This window comes from Aulonocara stuartgranti, assembly GCF_965226115.1.
Source record: "Aulonocara stuartgranti genome assembly, chromosome: 7".
In the NCBI taxonomy this organism is placed as follows: Eukaryota; Metazoa; Chordata; class Actinopteri; order Cichliformes; family Cichlidae; genus Aulonocara; species Aulonocara stuartgranti.
This window is the reverse complement of record NC_138945.1, coordinates 69279259-69284981: the sequence shown is the minus strand read 5'-3', so window position 1 is coordinate 69284981 and position 5723 is coordinate 69279259. Positions and strand designations below refer to the sequence as shown.

General features: G+C 40.3%; 1 long non-coding RNA gene across 1 annotated transcript; it reads right to left on the bottom strand.

Annotated features, from left to right (window-relative positions):
* Window positions 1-3628: 3628 nt before the first annotated feature.
* LOC309710156 lies at window positions 3629-4710 on the bottom strand. Its single transcript, XR_014277670.1, has 3 exons — window positions 4654-4710; window positions 4365-4451; window positions 3629-3666 (listed from the first exon to the last, which is right to left on the bottom strand). It is a non-coding gene; the product is annotated as an uncharacterized lncRNA (long non-coding RNA).
* Between the last annotated feature and the right edge of the window lie 1013 nt (window positions 4711-5723).

The following is a 5723-nucleotide window of genomic DNA, read 5'->3' as shown; positions in this document are numbered from 1 at the left end:
TCATCTTTTTCTCTCACTCCACTCTCTTCTTTCCCTTTGCTTTCTCATGTTTTTCCCCAGCACTGCAGGACCTGCGTCGCTCGGGTCTTCACATATTACTTCTGTTATCTCAGACTTGTCTTGTTCATAGTTAGCACTTTGTTTTAACTAGTCCTGAATCCTGTTCATTCGTTCTGTGACAGATCTGTGAGCCTCCTTTACCCTGGTACAAATAAAGATTTTATTCATTATAAATACTTTGTTACAATAATGTTAGCTAAGTTTTACTTTTAGGCAAAACTGTCTGCGTCAGAGGGCGACGCTGTCAGGGGCTGTGACCCAGTGTTTTGAGTTTATTTTGTATTTTTGATTTTTCTTATGTTAGTGTGCCATAATATAAAGTTGTTGTGATATTATTTAGTTCAGGTTTTGTTTCAACCATGTCTCCATGATTTATGAGTCTTTTCCTGTCCTCTATATAGTCTGTCTTGTCCTGTGTTTTACTTTCTGTTATGCCAGTGCTTTAGTCTCCATCTTCCATGTCTCCTCAGGTATTTCATGTCTTGGATTGTGTGTTTGTCTGGTTACATGTTCCTGTGAGTTTTGGCTTTTCATGGATCAGGTTTTTCCCTCAAGCTCGTACTCTGTTTATCTCACGTTATAGTTTTTCATGTTCGTGTTCAGGCCATGTTCATGTCAGAGTTTTCATGTTTTAGTTCTCGCCCATGTTCGCCTTGCTTTGTTCTTGTGTTCATGTTTTTCAGCCAAATAAGCGGCTCGCTTTGTGGTTAACCTTAGTTCATTTTCTCCCACGTCTCCTTAGGGTCCATTTTGCAAACACACATATTCATCTCTTATTTTATTAACAACAGCAGTGTGATTCTGAGAAAATGAGAAAAAAATGTCCCACATCTATAATTAAAGGCAATCGTCATAATTTCTTGACTTAAAAACTGTGACTGAACTGACATATTTGAGACTGAGGTGATAAGGGTCACATCTCGTCACCATCACATGTCCGTGACTCGACTTTGGCTTCATGCATGAAGGTATTTAGCTTCATAATCACGAGCGAAGTTCCTGCACTGGGGAGAGAGAAGATGGAAACAAATTGCCAGATAAATACTGAATTAATTACCTATTATTATTGTATTAATGAAAGCAATCTTTACAAAATGTTGTATTCCGTCAATAATAATTTATTCAGTGTACCACATTAGACAAATATCTGTCAGGTCATTGATCTGTTTGTTCCTAAAGTAAAACACACATTCATGGATTGATTCGTCACCACAGCAAATATTTTAGCATACTGCAGGAGGAAAAACATACATATAATCCATAACATAAATAATGTTCAGTTAACTGCACATTCAGGCTTTTGTTTATGCCTGTGATAAGCATTATTATCATCCGAAGTCCACCATCTTTATTTAGTAGAAATGTATGTGGGTTTAAAATGTGCAGCCTTGGTTCCTCTACGGACTAACAGCTGCAGCACACTGTGCAGAGCCTCTTTAATGGTTTAATTACCTGCATAAGGTTAGCATTGTTTTGCACTTACATTTGATGTGACACGCAAAGGCTGAGCTGTAGTGAACTGCTGTATTATCTTTACAACATGTCTGTGCAGGTTCTCCGTCATGCAGGTCAGTGTCATCTCTGAGCTTGAAACGAAGGTGAGTGGACTTCTTTAAGTGTCTTCGTCTTACTTAAAGAAGTCCAGCTGCCTTCTTTTCAAGCGCTTAAGGTACAAAGAGCGGCTTTGCACCCTTAGCTGTTGCACACTCACACATAAGCCTGTATCACTGCACTGCAGTCATGCTGCTACACTGACTACATGCAGTGGACACATGTGTAATCACAGAAGCATCCAGGTTCCTCAGTATGTGCAGTACTGGAGCACAAGCTGTGAAATGATGTGTGACACTGCAGACAGTAAGAGATAATGTTAAGTGTTCACCGTGACACAAATTAAATAGAATTTAGATTAAAACTCTTGTTTTAAGTTTTTTTAGGCGCTGGTAATACTAGTCCATGTACGCGGAGAAGACAGATGTGGAAATTCAAATTCAAATTCAAATTCAAATTTTATTTGTCACGTACACAGTCATACACAGTACGATATGTAGTGAAATGCTTGGACAACTGCTCGTGACCTAAAGAAAACAAAAAAGGAAAGGCTATGAATAAGATAGGAAATAAATATGAAAAATTAAAAAGGGTAAATTTAACTAGGAAGGAATAAAATATAAATTAAGGTTAAAAATGAAATAACTGTACAACACAAATTAGAATGAAGGGTAAATTTAACTGGGAAGAATAAGATAAAGATAAATATATAAATTAAAGTTGAAAATAAAATAACTGTACAACAAAATACACAATACACAATATAGAACTATATAAGAATGTATGAAGAAATCTAAATATAAATAAATATATACACAATAACAGCAGCTGTACAAGTATTAACCGGAAATGAAGAATATAGTGACCAGTGTTGTGCAAAACCAAAGTCCAGAAAGTCCAGTGTGTGTAAGAACCATATGTGTGGGTCAGTACTGTGTGGTGGTGTGATTGAGAGACCGTATCGCCTGCGGGAAGAAGCTCCTCCTCAGTCTCTCTGTGTTGGTCTTCAGGGAGCGGAATCGCTTTCCTGACCTCAGCAGAGAGAACAGTCTGTTGTTGGGATGGCTGAGGTCCTTCACGATCTTCCTGGCCTTGGTCCAGCACCGCCTGCTGTAGATTGAGTGCAGGTCAGGGAGCTCGGAGCGGATGGTGCGCTCAGCTGACCGCACAACCCTCTGTAGAGCTCGTCTGTCCTGCATGGTGCTGTTCCCGAACCAGGTTAAGATGTTTCCCGCCAGGATGCTCTCTATGGTGCACGAGTAAAAGTTCCTGAGCACCTTGGAGGGCAGTTGGAAGCAGAGGCGGAGCCAGACATTTGAAACACCCGGGGCTTAGCCCAAAAGGATAGTATGCATGTGGGATTTTTTTTTCCCTTGGGGGGGGGGGGGGGGGGGGGGGGGGGTAGAAATGACTGAAAGATTAATTGGCTCTGTTTTGAGTTTTGTTCAAAAAAGAATGACTTCATATAGGGAAAAATATATATCACATGTGCAGAACACCTTAAACTAGTTTTTTAATTAAGCAGCGGGGCAGAACAAAATCAGGGCTGTATCAAGACACGAGGACTAAACCCCAATTCAACCAGACCAAGAACTGATCCAGAATTAAAACAGGACTACAACAGTTCAAAATCAGGACTACTTGGGACTTAACCAAGACAGAACCAGAATCAGAACTAGATGATAGTAGCACTAAAAATCATCATAGACCTGCACTACACTTATTTTTTAATTTTACCAAAGTACAATATTTAGATTGAGATAGGTTTATATAATTATTTATCCTTGTTGTGCAAACAAGCCTGCATAACTTAATAAATATAGAATTTGAAAAATAACAAACCTAAAAAGAAACACTAGGTATGAGATACATGAGGACCTATGATACGGTGATACTTTTGGTAAACAACCATTTGACTAACATGTGTGTCTCACCTGCTCTTGTTCATCTCTGTTCTGTCCTCATTCTCCATCTCCCTCTCTCTCCCTCTCTGTTCCTCTCTCTCCCTCTCTGCTCCTCTCTCTCTCCCTCTCTGTTCCTCTCTCCCTCTTTGTGCTGACAATCATCAAATATACAGATATTTACAAACTCTTCAGATAAAAACACAAACACTTTTTAATTGTAACATCAAATCAGACTAAATGTTTATTTTTTTAGATTGATAAATATAAAAAACATATTTGTTAACTTTAAGAGTAAAGAGAGAAATCGTCTGTATTTCTTAATTGCAAATGGCACCAAATTGTATTCAAACTGAGCCACACTTATGGAGCTCCACAGTTCTTTTCCTGGTGTTTTGGTTGACATCTCTTGATTTTCCCATGTCAAAGAAACAGGCTCTGTGTTTTGCCTTATATGCATCCACAGCTGTGCCACCTGTTTACTCACATGGACTCTACTAACCTATCAGAAGCTTCTTCAGCTCAGAATGGAATCGTCTGGAGTTTTCTTATTAATTAACAATAAACTTAGTGTACATGTACTCCTAAATTTGATGAAAGTGATAAAAAACAGAAAGCTCTGTCTCTCTTTATTGTGACATTTAACTAATTCAAAATATATTTCAATATTTATCTAAAACAAAAGTTTACTCTAAATTGATGTTGTACAGTAAAAATGTTTTATGTTTTCTCCCTAAAGTGTAAATATCTGGTTACAAATGTGAATATCCTGCTGTGTACTGAAATTCCTCTTGTTTTGCATACAAATATACTGAACAACATACAAAGCATAATATATAAAATAACATTTACCTGAGTTTTTCTTTGAAAGAAGCCTCTAATGTCCATTCTTATATTTCAGTACATAACTGGAACCGATTTAGTCGGGGAGGGTAAGAACTGAAAATATGAAATAAACACACGTAAGCTAAGAATCTCTAAAAAAAAATAGCATTTGTTCGGCTTTTCATTTCGCCATTTGTTGATTCACTTGAAGAGCAAGTAACGTAATATTGGTCAAGTGATCAGTTTGATATCAATCTTTCGTGATGCACCGTCATATTTACATTATTTGTACGGTACGAATGATTTGCTTTGGTACCTGCTCAAACTTAAGCTCTCCTTAGTATGGCTGGCTCCGTCTCTCCAACAGCGCACTGTTGCAGCTGCCCCGCCCCCTCGCTCAGTCGCTTAGTGCCTGAGCTTGGATCATACCAATATCAGGGGGGGATTCACGCACAGTCGTAAATTCCCACAGTGTGCACTATGTGCTTCGAATATTGTGTGTACTTTTTGTTTTATACAGTTGTCAGCCAGGCATCTAACTATGAAAAAATTGCACTCCAAAATACCCCGGGCTTCTGACAAAACAACCCGGGCTTAAGCCCAGTAAGCCACCCCCACGCTCCGCCCCTGGTTGGAAGTCTCTCAAGCGTCTGAGGTGGTAGAGACGCTGTCGGGCCTTTTTCACCACGGTGTTGATGTGACAGGACCATGACAGGTCCTGCGTGATGTGAACTCCGAGGTATTTGAAGCTGTCCACTCTCTCCACTGGGCACTCGTTGATGACGGGGGTCTGGTAGTTCCTCTCCTGCTTAGTGCTGAAGTCCACTATCAGCTCCTTTGTCTTACTGACGTTTAGAAGGAGGTTGTTCCTCTGGCACCAGTTCTCCAGATTCCTAATCTCCTTCAGGTAGGCCGTCTCGTTGTTATCAGAGATCAGGCCCACCACGACGGTGTCGTCAGCAAACTTGATGATGGTGGTGGAGCTGGTAGTGGCCACGCAGTCATATGTGTACAAAGAGTACAGCAGGGGGCTCAGAACACACCCCTGGGGGGCTCCAGTGCTGAGAGTGGTGGAGGCTGAGACATGTCCGCCCATCCTTACTGCCTGTGGTCTGCCAGTTAGGAAGTTGGAGATCCACAGACACATAGATGAGCTGAGTCCCAGATGCTCCAGCTTGGTGGTGAGTGTGGAGGGAATTATGGTGTTAAATGCAGAGCTGTAGTCTATGAAGAGCATTTTAACATAATTCCCCCTTCTAGTGTCCAAGTGAGTGAGTGATGTGTGGAGGAGATGAGAGATGGCATCGTCTGTGGAACGATTTGGACGGTAAGCGAACTGTAGTGGGTCCAGTGTGTCTGGTAGTGAAGAAATGATGAAGTCTCTGA